This window comes from Felis catus, chromosome C2 (assembly GCF_018350175.1).
Source record: "Felis catus isolate Fca126 chromosome C2, F.catus_Fca126_mat1.0, whole genome shotgun sequence".
Lineage (NCBI taxonomy): Eukaryota > Metazoa > Chordata > Mammalia > Carnivora > Felidae > Felis > Felis catus.
The window spans coordinates 57,683,762-57,704,029 of record NC_058376.1 but is presented as its reverse complement, the minus strand read 5'-3'; the positions used below and the strand labels follow the sequence as shown (position 1 = coordinate 57,704,029).

The 20,268-nt window shown below is 35.2% G+C and overlaps 1 protein-coding gene across 3 annotated transcripts in view; it reads right to left on the bottom strand.

Moving 5' to 3' along the window:
* NECTIN3 (nectin cell adhesion molecule 3) overlaps positions 1-20,268 on the bottom strand; it is a 134,103-nt gene that overhangs the window by 95,261 nt on the left and 18,574 nt on the right. The window lies entirely within an intron of this gene.

Sequence of the window (20,268 nt, the reverse complement as noted above, 5' to 3'; positions counted from 1 at the left end):
GTAGATATTTTCAGGGCTGAATGTTAAATCCAAAGAGTGACTCTCAAATAAATCAAATACCCGCCAGTATGGCTGTAGTGGAAGGAAAAAGTGCTAGATTGGGCCAAGAATAAGTTTGGAAGATCAGTTCCCAGGCAAGCCTTCAGATGAGATCCCAGCCCTATTTGTTACTTAGCAATAGATAACTACCACATGCAGGATCTGTTGAACCAAATATAATACCAAAGTGTCTTCCTCTAGAGAGTCCCTCTATCAAAAATATCTATAAAAAACTTAAGATATTAACTACCAGAAAACATTCATTAAAACATTTATATAAATATGAAATCAATTTTTTCCATTTCATGAAGAAAAAAAATTCCACAAGCAAAAGTTAAAAAAAAAGACATCAAACTTTTCCCCTATAATGCTGATTTCCTTCCTGAAAGCAATGAACCAAATCTAAATTATTTTAAGAGAAATAAGACTAATATTTATGAAAATGAAACTCAAGCAAGATGCTGCTCGTTGACAAGTATATTTGAACATATATACAAGCCCTTGGAGAGCTTATAACTCACATGTCTCCTGACAAAATAAATACTCAAATTCAGAAGTAAACCAATGTAAACACTCAAACATGGAAACTGGATAAACAATATATTATATAAATAGTATCTTTAAAATGTAGAGCTATGTCCAATTAATATTTTTAAATGAATCTAAAAATGTAGAGGGTATCACCTAAAACATAACCACAAAAAATGTGTTTTAAACATGTTCAAACAGTTCTAAACAACAACAAAAACTTTACACAATATTATTTCCATGAGCCCTTTTTGGGAGGAAAAAAACCCCATAAATAAATAAGTAAAATATAAGTAAAGAGACAGGCAAACTGTATCATCCAAACCTAAATGAATAAAAACAAATAATAAAGAAACAAGAGAGCAAACTGTGTCATCCAAGAGATGACTGAAGGTATTAAAAAAAAGGACTGACATTTCTCAGTGACTATACGTAACAGCTATGGAATAAAAAGGTTTTATTTAACCACTGCCACCAAAAAGTATCAAGTCTCCCAAATTTATTGTGCTCTATCATGCTTTCAAGTATAGATAATTTCTAAGCTTTTAAAATTAAGCCAAGACATATAAAGTATTATAATGTATTTCAGCAAGCTATCATAAGCCTGGTACTAAACCAGAAAATATATAAATAAAAGAGCAATTTATGAATATTAAAATTTTCATATATTATGAAATAATACCCATCTTTCTATTAAAAAAAAAGACACAATGACCAAGTAGGATATTCCAAGAATGTAAGGATATTTTAAAACTATTTACAACACTGAAAGCTCACATTGACTTTCTCATTTGATGCTGAAAAGGCATTCAATAAAATTTAATGTTCATCATCTGATTAAAAAAAAAAAATTAACAACCAAGAAAAGGATTCTTAATAATAAAATGGATTTTTCTTAAATCAGTGGCCATCATTACACTAAAATAGAAGAAGGCCTGCTACTAAAAAAAGACGAAGACAAAATGGCACAGTATCATTACCACTATTCATTGGAAATCCCAGTGCAATGAGGTAAAAAAAAAAAAAAAAAGAAGAAGAAGAAGGCCAAATAAAGGGCTAGTAGAATCATATGGGTGCATATAAACATGCAAAATGTATAAAAATTATACAACATGGTATAAGAGGTGATAACCATTACAAATTTATTGTAGAAAATTACAATATTTGCAAACATTAACATTCCAAACACCCATGAATAAAGGTATAAAGAACCTATAAATCTGAGCAAATGATATAAATAAATGTAAGATATGTCATGTTCCTATAGGAAAACAATACTACTTGGACATCCTATCTCCCCATACTAACAAACAAATTCAATGCAATTACAGTGAAAACTAATAAAAATTCTTGAAACTGGACTAGGGAACAGCTAAGAAGTATTTCAAAAACAACAATGGCCCAGTAGGAGGGAGGAGAAATACTAAAGTAAAATAATAAACATACTAAATAAACACTAGATAAAAATACTAAAGTAAAAATAAAAAATACCATTAGTATCTGAAAATAATTTAAAGTACACAAATGCATATACATATATATATACTGAATATATATATACACATATATATATATACATATATACAACTTAAAATACAGAAACTGCATATATATACATACACACACACACACACACACACACACATATAATGGTATTGGTATATAACAAAGTATTTTCTATGAGTAGATAAATAATGAGTCAAGATGCTAATAAGAGCTAATTACTAGGAAACAGAACCCTGCTTCACACTAAACACACAAACACACATGCACGTGCTACCACACACACACACACACACACACACACACACACACACACACACACGGACTGAATATCTAAATGTAAGAAACAGCTACATATACCTTCATATATACTGACAATAACTTTGTATATTCTGGCACATAATGTTAGTTATTCTTAGGAAGTGGGATACTGAGGATTAAGGAAAGAACTATCAGTTTTTACTTTTTGTTCCTCTGTGATGTCAAAATCATGTATAATAAGCAATGCTCATAACAAAAGCAAATTAAAAATAAAAATAAACAGAATTATATCCTTCTGAGGTGAAAGTAAAGAAGAGATAGGGTAAGGGAAATGTTACAGACTGAGTATTTGCACTTTTCAAAATCTTTATATTGCAGTCCTAATCTCTAAAGTGATAATATCTGTAGATGGGGCCCTTGTGTGGTAATCAAGTTTATAGGAGGTCATGAAGGTATAGTTCCTATGGTGACATTAATGTCCTTATAAGAAAAAGAAGCGAGCTCTCTCTCTTTCCACCATGTGAGCACAAATCAAGAAGGTGGCTGTCTACATACAAGTCAGGAAAGAGTCCTCACCAAGAACGGAATCTGCACCTTGATCTTGTACTTCTCAGCCTCCAAAACTGTGAAAAATAAGTATTTGCTGTTTAAGCCACCCAGTCTATAGTGTTTTCTTATAGCAATCTGATCTAAGACATTAAATATCAGAACAACCTGGGAAGGACAGTGCTAATCATATCTCCTTACAACCTGTAAGAACTATGGCCTAATTGAGCCATCATTACTAAAGGGAGTATTTGGAGACAGGAAAAAGAAAAAATGAATCCACCGAATCAAAAACATACTTTCAATATTTAAGTATATTCTACAATATTTAAATAGGGAAAGCCACTCTCAGAATAAAAGAATGAAAAACCATCTAGAAAAAAAGGATGATAGATTTGATCAGAAAAACTAACCCCCTAGGGAACAAAGAGCTTGGTACATTAAAAAAAAAAAACCAAAAAACAAACAAAAAAACCCACTACAAATGGCTATTTTAGTAAGTGCTTAATTTTTTTAAGTTTGTTTGTTTGTTTGTTGAGAGAACACCAGCAGGGAAGGGCAGAGAGAGCAAGGCAGGCAGAGGATACAAAGCAGATTCCGTGCTAACAGCAAAGAGCCTGTTGTGGGGCTTGAACTCATGAACCGTGAGATCATGAGCTGAGCTGAAGTCGTCAGATGCTTAACCAACTGAGCCACCCAGGAGCCCACAGTAAGTGTTTAATTTTACTCTAAGTATTAATATAACTACCAGGTTTTTATTTTTCACCTTTTGTTTTAATATCTAGGAGAAAATGACCAATTCTTACTTTCCAATTTTTCTGCAAAATTTTTCTGAGTAGTTTTTGCTTGCTATAAAAAAGTAAACTTTGGCACAGTTTTCTGTTGCTTCAACTCTTAAAGCTCTGAGCAAGGCTTTATATTACCCTGTAAGTATTGGTAATTTGGCTCTCCCCTAGATTCCACAAGCTTCTAATGATATATCTCCTTTTTTGTGTTTGAGTTAGCCAGAGTTAGTTTCTATTGCCTGAAAACAAGTATCTAATATATTTCCAATCCTAGACTAAACCCAAAAGTTAAAAACCACTTCTAAGTAAGATTTTCCTCCACAGAATCTTAAAACTGTAGAGAAACAGATTCTCCACTATGGTTCTTATACCAAAGTCACTGAATGCCTCACCTTCTCAAGGTCTCCCAAACATTAAACCTACCTCCTCCCCCACTTTCCCACATGAAGTGGAGTTTGACAAGAAAGCAGAGGTGTGTCCTAGAGATATACAAATGTTGATTTCTAAAGACCTAAATTATTTGAAGTTTTTTAATAAAGTTCTTTATTAAGAGTGATTTAAGTCTAGAATATAAAGAGGCTAAGGAACAGCAAAGAATTGAACCTTTCATATCTGGCAAGACCCTGCCTGACACTGTCGTACGGTGTTCCTGATTACTGCACACTCTAGAGGCCAAAGAAAAACAAAATATCATTTGTAGCACTGACTAATTAATTAAATTGGATTTATTGATCTTTCAGACAGAAAAAGAGAGAAATAGGTGTTTTCCTCCTACCTGTAGCTCCCATGAAAACACTAGAACCATGAAAATAAAACTGGATTTTTCATGTATATTTGAATAGTCAGTCAAGATTTAGAGTGTAATAAGGATACAAATCATTTGGAAATATTTTTTAAAAAGTCTGTGACAGAAAAAGAAAATATGATTCATGTCCTATAACTTCTATGGGTTATTTAAAAGCAAAAAGTGACTTGATGTTCATATTAGAGATCTTATTAAAGTATCTGAAACAGAAGTATAAAGTGACCACAGTTCACTTTCCTACCTCTCCCACTCCCAACAATGAACCAAAAAGTAATAGAAGGTTTCACAAAACTATCTTTAATACTACCTTTAAAAAATGTTTTTAATTTTTTATTTTGAGAGAGAGAAAGAGAGAGAACAAGTGGAGGAGGAACACAGAGAGAGAGAGAGAGAGACAGAGAAAGAGAGAATCCCTCTGTCAGTGCAAAGTCTGATGCAGGGCTCAAACTCATGAACCAGAGATCATGATCTAAGCAGAAATCCAGTCAGATGCCTAACTGAGCCACCCAGATGCCCGAATACTACCTTTTTTAATACTGTGATACTATTTTTTGTTACCACATCTCATTTCTCAACCTATGGAAACAGCAGGTATCTTGTCCATTTTAGGTCCCAGGATCTTCTAAATGTTACTTACCATCTACAAAATAGGTATATGCAAATATTCTCTAAATCAATTGTTTATTATACTCTATGTTCAACTACAAACAATACTTCCAAAAAGGTATGGATCCTTTCAGACTCCTCAGAATTTAGAATAATTTTTTTAAAGCAACAACTGAAGTAAGTACACATTTTTAAGAAACTAACAGAGTTATTCTCAACAATTTCAGCATACTTAAAGTTTAGATGAATCAGATTTATCACTACTACATTCAATAATTAATCTGAATTGTTTTAAAGTAATAAATGTTTAAGCCACATCAGCCTTGAAAATGTAACAAAAAATTCTTTTCTATAAAATACCCAAACAATACTCAAAACAGTAATAAGCATAGAAAAATGAAGTCAAGTTAATTAAATAGAATGTAAAATCTATGAATAACTGCAAATTCTAATACTATTAGAATATGAAAGAATCTCCAGCTTCGTGTCATGTTTTAACTAGAAAGAGTAACTCTGGGATCACGGGATCAGTTTGTCCTAAGGACAAACCGGATGAGAAAACCCAGGACATTTATTTATCAGTATGAATTAGGTATGTACTTTTGTGCCAGGCACTGTTCTAAGTACTGGAAATAGTAGTGAAGAGATGTCCCTGTCTTTATGAAGTTTAAATTCTAATTGGAGAAAAAGAATTAAAATAAGATATCAGATAGTAAGAACCAAGGAGGAAAATAAAGGAAAGTAACAGCGATTACTTTAGGGTACCATCATTGCCTTTTCTTGATGCAGGAGAGAAGATGGGGTTTGAATCAGGATAATCAAAGTGGTAGTGTTAAGCAGAGTTAAACACAATTCTGGATATACTGTATTGTGAAAGAAAAACAAACAGGATTCCTGGTGGAACAAAACACTGGGCCTAAGAGAAATAGAAAGGCCAAAATTAGTCCATAGTTATGGCCTGAGCAAATGAAATGATAGAGCTGACATTTACCAAAATGAGATTAGCAAGTGTAGCATTTTTAAGGGTCCGAGGTAGAGAGGAGTTCAGAACTGCAGTTTTGGACTTGCCTATTTCACCCATGGTGCATTCAAACACTTAAAGATTTGGAAGTTGAGTAGAATTCAAAAAAGAAGATGACAAGAGTGTAGTCAGGGAAGAAGAAAAAGCACCTCGAAGAATCTTGCACCATAAGTAAACCAAGTACCTAGAAAAGGGAGAGTGATCAATTATTCCAAATACTACCAATCAGCCAAACAAGAAGGACTAGTAAGTAACCAATGAATTTAGCAACTGTCTTAGTGAGTGGGGAGGATAAAAGCCTGACTGGTATAGATTTACAAGAGCATAGAGACTTCTGCTTATAACCAAGGAAAAGTAAGAAGATTTACCCTCTTGCTTGAAACAACCATTTCAAGACAATGATCAACAGGCAACAAAGAATATTGATCCTGAGAGACAGTAAACATACAAGGTAAGCCCAATAACTGGTCTCGTTATACCACCTGGAATGAATCTCAAGGCCTCAATGCCTTGAGAGAATCTAACAACCAAACAATCTCCCTGAGTTCTATCCAACACTGTACAATCAAGGAAGAAAAAGAAACAAAAGGCATCTAGATTAGAAAAGAATAAAATAAAAATGTATTTGCAGAAAACAATCATCTGTGTGGAAAATTTGATAGATTCTCTACAAGAAAGCTACTATAACAAGGGCATTAAGCAGGGACAGTAGTCCTTACATAGCACTTAAGATCAATATACAAAAATCAATTTTATTTCCATGTATTAGCATTGAAAAAATTGGGCATGGGGTGGGGAGGGATTTAAAACACTGCTGTTTAAAATAACATCAAGAAAAAACAAGAAATGGAGATAAATCTGACAGAAGTTATGAAAAACCCACAGTTAAAACTACAGAATTTGCTAAGAGAAATTAAAGACCTAAATAAATGGAAAGATAAACTTTTCTCACAGAAGACTTAATATTCTTATAACATTAATTCTTTCTAAATTTAGCTACAGATTAAACACAATCCCAATCAAAATACAATCAGATTTTTATAAAACTTGACAAGTTCTTTTTCTTAAAATTCACATGGACATGCAAATGTAATTTTTGTACTTTAGACTGGCAAATATTTCTTAGGTATGTACCAAAAGCACAATTAGTGAGTTTCATCAAAAATTTTCTACTCTTCAAAATATACTCTTAAGACAAGCCACTTAATGGGGAAAAAAACTTTGCAAAACATATTTGATAAACGATTTATATCTGACAAAGAACCTGAATTCAAAACACTTATAAAGACCTCTGAAAACTTCATAAAAAGAAAACAAGCCAATTTAAAAAATGAGGAAAAGATCTGAAGAGACACATCACCAAACAGCATATGAATAAGTACTCAACATCATTAGGGACACGCAAGTTAAGACCACAATAAGATACCACTACCCATCCATCAGAGTGGCAAAAATTAAAAAGACTGAGAATGTGGAAGAAGTGGAACCCTCCCTCATTGCTGGTTGAACTGCAAAATGGTACAACCACACTGGAAGACACCAGCAGTTTCTTAAAGTTCAACAGACAAGCACCATATCATCCACCCATTTCACTCCTATGTCTATACTCCCTAGATAAAAAACCGTGTCTGTACATAGACTTGTACACAAATGTTCACAGCAACTTTATTCATAACAGCCAAAAACTGGAACCAACCCAAATGTCCACCAACAAGAGAATGAATAAACAAATTGTGGTATAGTAATACGCATATATGTATATATTAATAGATATGTATGTACTAACACATACATATCTATTAGTGTATACATAATACATATGTATTAGTATACACACACTATTCAGCAATAAAAAGAAATACCCACAACTAGGAAGAGAAGGGATCGTCCTCAACTTGATAAAGAACAATTATTTTTAAAAACCCTACCGCTAGGGCTGCCTGAGTGGCTCAGTCGGTTAAGCATCTGACTTCGGCTCAGGTCATAATCTCACAGTCCATGAGTTCGAGCCCCGCGTCGGGCTCTATATTGACAGCTTAGAGCCTGGAGCCTGCTTCGGATTCTGTGTCTCCCTTTCTCTAACCCTCCCCTGTTCATGCTCTATCTCTCTCTGTCTCAAAAATAAATAAACATTAAAAAAAGTTAAAGAAAATAAAAAATAAAAAAATAAAAACCCTACAGCTAACATCATACTTAGGGTGAGAAACTAAAAGCTTTCCCAATAAGATCATGAACAAGGCAAGGATGCCTCTCTGTTGTACCTTTACAACATTATACTAGAAATTCCAGCTAATGTAAGAAGAAAAGGAAATAAAACGTATCCTGATTGGGAAAGAAGAAATAAAACTTTGTTCACAGATATGATTTTGTACTGTAGAAAATGAGAACTGACCAAAAACTCTTCAAGCTAGTAAGTGGTTACAGCAAAGGTGCAGGATACAATCACTTTCCTATATGCCAGCAATGAAAAGTAAAATTTCACATTAAAAACACAGTATCATTTACATTAGCACCCCAAAAATGAAACATTTGGGTATAAATGTTAACAAAATATGTACAAGATCCATGTGAGGAAAATTGCAAAACTAATCAAGGGTATCAAGGAAGAACTACTAAATGTAAACATATTCCATGTTAATGGGTAGAAAGACTCAATACTGTCAAGATGTCAGTTCTTCCCAACATTACCTATAGATTCAACATAATCCCAGGCAAAATCCCAGCAAGTTACTTTGTAGATATTAACAAACTGATCCTAACACTATATGGAGAAACAAAAGACCCAGAATAGCCAACAAAATATCGAAAAAGAAGAACAAAGTCACAGGACGAACACCACATGACCTCAAGACTTAGTATAAAACTACACTAACCAAGACAGTGTGGCACTAGTGAAAGAATAGACAAATAGATCAACAGAACAGAGACCCCAGAAATAAATTCATACGACTCTAATCAATAGATTCTGATAAATGAACAAAGGCAATATACCAGAGCAAAGAGAATTATTTTCAACAAATGGTATTGGAACAACTGGACATCCACATGCAAAAATAAGAATCTAGACCAACTTTATACACTTCACAAAAATTAACTCAAAATGGATCACAAACCTAAATGTAAAATGCAAAACTATAAAATTTCTAGAAGATAACACAGGAAAAAACCTAGATTATGTTGGGGATGGTGATGACTTTTTAGACACAACACCAAAGACATGATCCAAGAAAGATAATGGAGACAAGCTAGACATGATCAAAATTAAAATTTCTGCTCTGCAAAAGACACTATCAAGAGAATGAGAAGACAAGCCACAGACTGGAAGAAAGTGTTGGTAAAAGACATCTATACTAAGGGGCCAATATCCAAAACACCCAAAGAACGTTTAAAACTCAATAATAAGAAAAAAAAAACAACCCAACCGAAAAATGAGAAAAAGACCTTAACAGACATCTTACCAAAGAAGATATACAGATGGCAAAAAAGCATATGAAAAGATGCTCAATATCATGTCATTAAAGAATTGCAAATTAAAACAATTAGATACCATTACACACCTATTAGAATGGCTAAAATCCAAACACTGGCAATACCAAATGCTCACAAGGATATGGAGCAACAGGAACTACCATTCCTTACTGGTGGAAATGAAAACTGATACAGCCACTATGGAAGACAGTTTGGCAGTTTCTTACAAAACTAGATACACTCTTACATTACAAACCAGCAATTGTGTTCCATTGTATTTACCCAGAAAACTTACATCTACACAGAAATCTACACGTGGGTGTTTATGGCAGTTTTATTGAGAATTGCCAAAAACTTGTCAACACAACCACTGTGTCCTTCAGTAGGTGAATGAATAAACTGTGGTACAAACAATGGAGTATCATTCAGTGCTAAAGAGAAATGAGGTATAAGCCATAAAAAGACATGGAAGAACCTTAAATGTATTATTGTCAGGTTAAAAAAGCTAATCTGTAAAAGCTACATACTGAATAATTACAATTATATGATATTTTGGAAAAGGCTAAATTATGGAGACAGTAAAAAGATCAGTGGTTGCCAAGGGTTGGGAGAGGAGGGGGAAATGAACAGGTATAATATTGAGAATTTTAAGGGCAGTGAAACTAACTCTGCATAATACTATGATGGTGGATCCATGTCATACATTTGCCAAAACCCACGGAACATACAATACTAAGAGTGAACCCTAATGAAAACTATGGCCTTTGGGTGATGATGATGAAATGTCAATGTAAGTTCATCAACTGTAACAAATGTATCACTCTGGTAGAAGATGCTGGTAGGGGCTACTGGGGGGAAGGGTGATGAGAGTACATATGGGAACTCTCTGTACAATCCATTCAATTTTGCTATGAACTAAAACTGCTCTAAAAAAGTGAAGTCCCAGGATGCCTGGGAGGCTCAGTCGGTCAAGCGCCCAACACTTGATTTCAGTTCAGGTCAGGTCATGATCTCATGGTGCGTGGATTCAAGCCCCGCAACAGGCTCTGTGCTGACAGCGTGGAAGCTGCTTGGGATTCTGTGTCTCCCTCTCTCTCTGTTCTTCCCCCACACTCACTCATTCTCTCTCTTAAAAGTAAGTAATACATTAAAAATAAATAAAGTCTATTAAAAATTTTATTTTTTAACGTTTATTCATTTTTGAGACAGAATGAGCGCGGGGGAAAGGCAGAGAGAGACGGAGAGAGACACAGAATCTGAAGCAGGATCCAGGCTCTGAGCTGTCAGCATAGAGCCTGACATAGGGCTCAAATTCACAAACCGTGAGATTATGACCTGGGCCAAAGTCAGACATTTAACCGACTTAGCACCCAGGTGCCCCTATTAAAAAATTTTAAAAGGAATATTTATATAACCAAATACAATAAAAGGAAATAAACTGATAACATGCACCAACATGGATGTATTTCAAAACAATTATGTTGAAAGAAGATAGAAAAAAAATACATAAAGTATAATTCCATTTATATAAAACTCCAGAAAACGCAAACTACAGTGACAGAAAGCAGACAGGTGCTTGCTTAGGGGAAGGGGGACAGGAAGAGATGAGATGGATGATTTATAGATGACACAATATAACATTTCACTATCTTCACTGTAGTGATGATTCAAAAGGCATACATCTTTGTTAAAACTTATCAAATTGTACACCTCAAGTAGGTGCAGCATATTATAGGTCACTTATACCCAATGAAGCTGTTTTATATAAAAATGAGAATAGAAGACAAACTGGAGAACATTTAGTATATAAAGAACTCTTGAGATGATTTTTACTATAAAGAGAGACAATAGCTCAAGAGAGATTATGTATCAGGGAGAGTCTTTTTTAAATGAGTTATTATAGCATATATTTATGCTGACTGAAATGACTGAAAAACAAAATTTATGAGACAAAAGAGACCGCTGTTAAAGTGATATCTTTGAGGAAAAGGGACTGTGGGACAGGACTGAGGTATATCAGTAGGCATCCATCGTGCATCAGTTGTAGCTGCCAGAGTCTACCCTTACAGATTGGTAGGTATGGTGGCTAAAGTTCTTTTCTGACTTCTTACGTTTGCTCTTTAAAAAGAAAGGATTGCATGTGAGGATAAGAGATGATGTCTAGAGACTTAAAAAGATAGAAGTGTGAAACAGCTGTGGGAAAGAGCAGATGGAATGAAGCAAAAGTACTCAAAGTGTGACCCTTGAGAGTCTCCAAGACTTTTCCAGGGAGTTAATACAATCAAAACTATGTTCACACTCATTCTATAATGTTATCTTTTTCATTCTGTTCTGCCATGAGTATACAATGGATATTCTAGAGGCTACATATGATATTCAGCAGGTTAAATGCAGAAGCAAGTATGAAAATCCAGTTGTTATTAAGATAGATGTTAAAGACATTTGCAAAATAATGAACTATACCACTCTTACCACTAATTTTTTACAGAAAATACTTACTTATGGGGGTGGCTAAGGGGCTCAGTCAGTTAAAAGTCCAACTCTTGACTTCAGCTCAGGTGATGGTGTCACGGTTCGGGTGATCAAGCCCTATGTCAGGCTCAGTGCTGACAGCGTGGAGCCTTTTGGGATTCTCTCTCTCACTCTTTCTCTCTCAAAATAAATAAATAAATTTTAAAAATACTAATTTTTCATAAAAATATTTGTTGACATGTAGTGACTATTTTTTAAAGTTTTAAAATGTTTATTTATTTTTGAGAGAGAGAAAGACACAGAGCATGAACAGGGAAGGGGCAGAGAGAGAGGGAGACACAGAATCCGAAGCAGGCTCCAGGCTCAGAGCTGTCAGCACAGAGCCCGACACAAAGCTTGTGTCACAAACCACAAGATCATGACCTGAACCAGTCGGAGGCTTGAATGACTGAGCCACCCAGGCATTCCTGTAATGACTATTTTTGAAGGAATTAAAGCATTTAAAAATTACTCAGTTTTAATATTTAACCAAGTAAGTATTGACAGATAAGATCCACACTAACAAAAGCTTGCTATAGTCATCAATAATTTTTTAAGAGTATAAAAAAGAACCACTCATTAGGAAAATGTGGTAGTTCCAAGAACTACCTGCAGTTACCACCTTTGAATTATGATGACGTTAATCAGCATTCACTTGCCTGAGTAGAGGCATGGAATGGGCAAACTGTAAGATTTAACCCAGGTTGAGAGTTTTACCAGGCTAGCACAAATAAAAGATGAGCAAGGGTTTGATGGCAAAGAAGTGATTTCAATGATAGACTACAGACTGTCAGCTGGCCAAGAAGGGAAGAAAAAGAATAGGATGAAAGGATTATAGAAACCAATGTAGCTAAAGAATTACTGGAACTGAAGTACTAAATAAAGTGAGGTGGATAATGTTAGGCAGCGGGGAAGTCAATTTCTCAGACCTCAGTTTTCACATTTATGAAATGTCTCATCCCTTTACAGTTGTATAGTCCTAAAAATTGTCTGTTTTTACATACCATTTTATTGGACTTTTAATTTTATTGTTTCATTTGATCCCCACACTCCATCCCTCCCCCCTAAAAAACATACTATGAGGTAAGATAGGTAATTTTTGTTTCCATATGACAAATCAAGAATCAAAAGGGTTATTAAAAAAACTTAACCTGTGTCATACAAATAGTGAGACAGTGCCATCTGCCATAGCAGAATCAGGGAAAGCTCTGCAATAGGTAGAATTTAAGCTCTGCCTTGAAGACTTAAAGATTTTCATAGGCTGGGAAGACCAATGCAAGCTAATCAAAGATCCAGCATGAGGCCAAGATACAGAACGTAAGACTGGAGGGAAGGTTGAATTCAAAATGAGTAAAGGGCAGTAATCAGAAATGACACAGTAGAGAAATAGAACTAATAATGCTTTGGCACAATGTTTAACAATTCCTAGAATCACACCGTCCCAGCCACTACCCACAAGTGGCTATTTAAATTTAAATTAATTGAAATTAAATAAAAGTTTAAATTCTGGTTTTCATTTACACTAGCCATATTTCAAATGCTCAATTGCCATACATGGCTAGTAACTATGCTACTCAAGAGTACAGCTGAATAACATTTGTTTCATGGCAGAAAAGTCCTAGATAGTGCAGTTCCAGAATGGAAGTTTAATATAAGTTAACTTCTAACTAGTTAGATTACTGTAATAATGATTTACACATAACCAAACATAGGGAATAACAGGTGCAAGAGATAGCAAACTTCTACTCTACTATTTCTATATATTAACACTAAATATAAATTTTATCCCACTGTATCATATCATCTTATCTTCATATAGTAACTTCAGCCTTTACAAAATGCTGTAAAATGTTGTTTCCACCCTCTATTCTCAATCACTACCTTTAAATTTCATATAAAGAAAATATCTTGATTTAACCAATCAACATAAATACAGCTTCTCTTTAGTTTATGCTTAAAAGCACAAATTCCTTTGTATTTTCAGAATAGAAGCACAGAATCTTAGATCAGGAAGAAATCTGATCTAATCTCATTTTTATAGAGACACTTGAGGTGATCTGCCCTTAAATAGCTAGTGGCAAAAGACAAACAAGAAGAAAGCTTCTGGCTTCAAAAAGTAATCTTGGCAACTCCACCATGCTGAGGCACATTACAAATAAATTTTAGTACCTATAAGGATATTAGTGAAGACATTCAAAAGCTCAGTGATTTTCAAATTAAAAGGTGGAGGGGCCGGGCCGGGCGCTGGAGTTTTAAGTCAGCACTACTACGACCAGAGGTGGAGTAGTGGGAGAACAGATTTTCATAACGATTACTAAAAATCTGCTCTTTCAATCCCACTACAACCTGTGAAATTGTGGCAACTTTTAAAAACAAATGAAATTATGAGTTTTAATCCTAGTAACATTTATTACCCCAAATACTATAGTAATTATCTTAGGTTTTACTGTTATTTGAGCAGTAAAATCTATAATCAATAACTAGCAATTTTCAAATGAAAGAATTGTTTAACCATACTAATGAATTTATTTCCGATCCTTTAACTTACTTTAAGCTTATTATAAGTGATACACAAAAAACAGAAGCCCTATGAATACGTACTCTCAGATTTTTTCACATTGTAAAAAAACAGGTCCTTCAAAGATAGTGATTATCAATTCTCATAAATGACAGCCTTCTATAATGACCCATGTAAAAATTTATACACATTCATATGACATGCATTAACAATCCAAAAATCTCAAATTTACTGTTGTAAATAAAAGAGGCATCTCTAAACAAGTACATGGAGTTTATGGTTTAGTAGTACACTACTTCCGAGACCTAAGAATGAGACTTAAATTGTGAATGATAACAAGGTGGAATGAAAAAGCAAGAACTTTGGAGTCAGACTAACCTAGATTCAAGAACACACAGGCATCTAAATTTTACCAGTGTGACCCTGGGTACTCAACCTGTTTTAACACCTATAAAATGGGACTATCATCACCTAATTAACAAGGTTTCAGTAATTTTTTTTAAAAAAATTCAAACATGGGAGTGTGCACTAACCCCCAAAGGAAGAACGGCTAGAATTGTTTGAGGTCCAGTTAGAGCTAACACCTAATTCTATAGTAGCACCAATCTGCATGGTTATATGATTTTTTTTTCTCTCCAAGCATCACTAGTAGCTGAAAGGTAAGAATAAAAAATCTCTACAGCTGCACTTGAATTAGAGTTAAGATTTTACAAGGTGAAAGTTAGGTAAGGGAAAGAAAGGTAAGTGAAAAACACTGCAGCAAAGGATTAGATATTACAAGACAAGTCTAGGTTGAAAAAATAAGTGAGCTAATATGGACCAAAATACAGCAGGTATGGCACATAGTAAGAGCTCAAATATTTACTGAGTTTCATTCACTGAATACTAAGTTCTGGTACTATCATGTAGAAAACTATATAGCCTGAGATTTCCAAGAGCTGAGAATCTGGAAGAGAAAATAATGCTTCTAAGGCAATGGATGGTATGGGTAGAGTGACCATATAATTTGTTAGCCAAGCCAAAGCACACATTTTTTTGAGTGAAAAGGAAGTGAAGGAGCATTATTGATAATTATGTCAGAATAACAGTTGCCTAGACATTCTGAGGCAAACTGGGATATATCCGCTTTTAAGAGTGCCAAAGTATGTTGACTTGGGAGAAGGAATGAGTAATGTTTGTACAGTGAGAAAACCCCCTCTAAAAAGTAAAATTTTCAGGGCACCTGGGTGGCTCAGTTAGTTGAGCGTCAAACTCTTGATTTTAGCTCAGGTCATGAGCCCAGCGTCATGGGATCAAGTACCAAGACGGGCTACATCACTGAGTGTGGACCTGCTTAAGTTATTTTCATTCTCTCTCCCCCCACCCCCCCCATCTACCTCTCTCCCCAACTCTGCTCATGCTCTCTAAAATCAAAAAAAAAAAAAAAAAAAAAGACTGCTAAGTCTGAACTAGTGATTCTAATTTTATTTCTGTAAATTTGTATAGGAGTAATGGAATAAGCTGGATTTTAGGCAAGGTAAGTTTTTCCAATCAGAGAAAAAAGCACTACAGAAAAGAGAACAACAGTAAAAAGATTCACAGAAACATAAAATGCAAGGAGAGTTTACAAAAATCAGAAAAACCCAAGTATTGGTAATTTAGTAACAGAGATGAAGCCAGAAAGGCAAATTCTTAATTCAGTTTCTTTGTACATCCATTTTGTTCACTAATGCTTATTTAACACCTACCTCCATTGATCAGGCTTTATGCTGAGGAAGGACAAGGAGAAATATTCCTTACCCGTCAGGAGCTAAAAGCCAAATCAGGGAAAATATAAACAAGCAGGAGAAAAAAGAAGTAATATTGTAGAGTGAATATTTAGGAAGCCAAAAAATTGTGGGGGAAAAAAACCACAGATACAGAAAGAGCAATTAGGAGTGTAAAGCTGTGATTATGATCTTATTTGGAAAAAGGTACTTTGCAAATACAATTAAAAATCTCAGGATGAGAACATCCTGGATTATCCAAGTGGGCCCTAAATTCAATAACAAGAGTCCTTATAAGTAACAAACAACATGGGAAAGACAGACTGTGGCAATGGCCATGTAAAAACGGAGGCAGAGTGAGTTATGCAGCCAAGGAATGTCTGTGGCCACCAGAAGCTAGGAGCAGCAAGGAAAAGAATCTGCCCTAGAGAGCTTTCTGGAGGGAATGTTGCACTGTGGACATCTGGATTTTGGACTCAGGTACTCCAGAACTGCAAGAAAATACATTTGTTGTTTTAAGCCACCAAGTTTTTTAATAATTTGTTACAGTAGTCCTAGGAAACTAACAGGAGGTTACTGCAACTAAAGTAAGCATGAGACAATAAATGCCCAGAACCCCAGAATGAGAGTAGTGACCATACACATGGAAACAGAGATGTTTAGACTTACTGGGGCGGGGGGGAGTACAACAAGAATATTTCAAAGGACAGTGCTTAGAATTTCTATCAGAGCAATTCACTTTTATACATATAAAACTGTTGAAAGGGAAAGAAAATGGAAAAAGGGGGCTGAGTATTATCACACTAGATGTCTACAGTCATTTTCAGCACTGTTTGCAATTTGGCCTTTCTTCTGCATTCTGGACAAAAGACGGACAACACTAGACCACCCCCCCCAATTTATACTATAATCCTATCACCCTACTCTCTTCTATCCTAATTTCCATCAAAATAATCTCAGCAGCAAATACTCACTATCCTTTGAATCCAGTTAAGCTCTTTAATTTAGCATTCAATATAGCAAACAATCTCAAAAAAAAAAAAAAAAAGCAGGTTTTAGTTACTTTTTTTCCACTGTCTCCAAGATGCAGATCTTTTCCATCTCTGAAATTGGCCTGTATATATGCAAACTTGGTTATTATTCCTATTAGCCTGATTGATGATAGGCAACTCTATGACCTATGACCTTTAAGCAATAAGAATTATATGTTCCACTAATTTCTTCTAGTAAGATCAGGATAGCACCGGAATAAAAACTTCTAGAATGGATACTAGAGGCTGGTAAGAAAAATCTCAGAGACAATGGTTTTGTGCAATAAAGAGTTAACACAGTGAGCCTAAACTGCTATCCATAAAAAGGCCTTCATGCAAGGATGACCTTTGGCTAGTGATGAGGAATCACTATTTGGGAAAGTTCCCACCATTAATTGATAATAGCGGCTCACTGTGCCTAAACTGTTTTGTACAAACAGTTGATGAACACCTGCTTTCCTTCTAAGAATCTGAAATTTGGGTATATGCTAGGCAAGGAGTGCCAACATGATCAGTCTCCAATAAAAATTCTCTTCATGGAATCCTTAATGAGATTCCATGGTTGGAAACACTTCACCCATGTCATCACAAGTCATTCCTGTTGGACTCCAGTGGGAGAGAGCTCTGGAAGCTTGTGCCCAGTTCTCCCCAGACTCTACCTCATGACCTTTGCTTATTGTGGGAGCTTTTACTGTAATAAATCATAGCCTTGAGTACAAATCTAGGCTGAGTCCTAAGAGTCTTCTTAGAGAATTACTGAATCTAAGGGTGGTCTTGGAAACTATAATACATCTTTTTTTTTTAAATTTAAGTATAATTGACATATGATGTTAGTTTCAGTTGTACAACAGAGTCATTTGACAATTATATACTACAAAGTGTTCATCACAGTAAGTGTTGTTACCAGCTGTAATCGTATAAAGTTATCATAACTATATTAACTATATTCCCTCTGTTATAAAGACATCTTTTAAGAAAGAAAGCATCAAAGAGCTCTTCCAAGCATTGAGGCAAAAAGCAATAAAAGAAGAAGGACCCTGAATATGAGGAAGTAGTAGGAATACCTTAACCATTTTTCCACTTATATTTTGCTTTTCATGGATGCACACAAGTTATGATGATTTTTAAAAATCCATGAATATAATATTGGTAAGTATGAAATAAAAGTCCAACAAATATAAAATAAGTCAATACACATAAAGTAAAAATTCTAGGTGATAGGAAAGTACTGTCACAGTTTTTTTCTCTTCCTTAATGGCATATAAAATCATAGTGTATCTCTTAATCAATGACCTCTTACATTTGATGAAATATGGTAACTGTCAAAATTTGATATCCTAGGGGCATCTGGGTGGTTCAGTTGGTTGAGCGTCCAACTTTAGCTCAGGTCATGATCTCACAGTTCATGAGTTCAAGCCCTGCATAGGGCTCACTGCTATCAGACCAGAGCCTGCTTCAGATCCTCTCGTCCCTCATTCTCTGCCCCAGCCCTGCTTGCTAACGCTCTCTCAAAAATGAATAACCATTAAAAAAAATTTGGTATCCTAAAGCAGTAAATCAGCATCTGCAGAGTATCGCACCTAAGTCAAAAGCTAGTGCAAGCTGTAACATTCAAAAATCAGACTAGTAAAAATTTAAAAAGAATTACACGTAATGTTTCTACATTCCATATACTTTCTAAATATTTAAATTAAAATGTTTTATTTATATGAATCTATAGTTCTCAAAGTTTCTAGAAAAGCATTAATATAGACATGTTTCATTTCATTTGGCTTAAGAGATACACAAAACACATAATACTTAGCTTCTAATCTTAAGTACCTTTAAAGTACCTTTACACTATGGAGATGCATGTGTGATCAACTTCTTGACAGTCAACTCCAAATGTACCACCATTTTCCTCTCTGAAAAATGGAATTCCTTTAAGTACTTCTCCTTTCATATAAATATGGCATTGAGCTTTCTCAGAAGATGGCACTATAAGAATTCTGCAGGAGGAAGAGACTCTCTTGCCATGTCCAATGCAGACTAGGAGTCAGCAGCATGGGTATGAGAACACTGGGTAGAGCCAGTCCCAGCCATGTGTCCAGAACTCAGTCCCCCTACAACCTTGAAGCGTCAGCCAGGCAATAACCCTCCCTCTGTTCTCATAACACAGAAACCAGAGACTCCATGCTGCCCAAATGTTCTCAAAAGTCTACTTCCCCACTAGCACCAGAACTCCCACTACACACTCATACCACCACCTGCACTCCCAGAAAATAGCTTATTCCTTGTAATAACTCCAAACCAGCTCCAGCCTTCTCTACTATCAGGTGGCCTGAACCATATACCTTCTCAAAGTCTGAACCTCTTCCAACTCTGTCCTTCTTTGGGTATACTCCCTCATAGAACCAGCGGTTCACACTCCTGGGGGTGGCTGGCCCACAGAGATCTGTGGTAAGGGGTAAGACAGAGTCAGTATCTACCTTTCACATTCACAGCCAAAGACTAGCTTCTCAGAAGGGCCTACACATCTTTCTGTACAATCGTGTGCACAGATTAGAAGCTAGTAAGTGTTCATTCTAATGTGCTGCAGCCCTGAGTACAGATCAGGACAGAATTTTTCACCACAGGGGAACTGCCCCACAAGTTTTTGGTGGAATGGTTTGGGCACAAGAAAAGAGCTGCTTTTCCTAAAACTAATAGAGACCATGTAGGAAATGGCAGAATTCAAAATTCTAAGGAAACATTTTGACCTTGGATTTGAACAATAAGCCTGCCTTTGTTTCTAAGAGTGGGGAGAAAAGAATAAAATACAAAATCTGGGTCACCAGGACTTTAAGCTTCCAGAAATGCTGCCAAACACCTGCCCAAACTCCCCACAGCACATAGCTCCTTTCCTAATTCCTGGTTCTCACC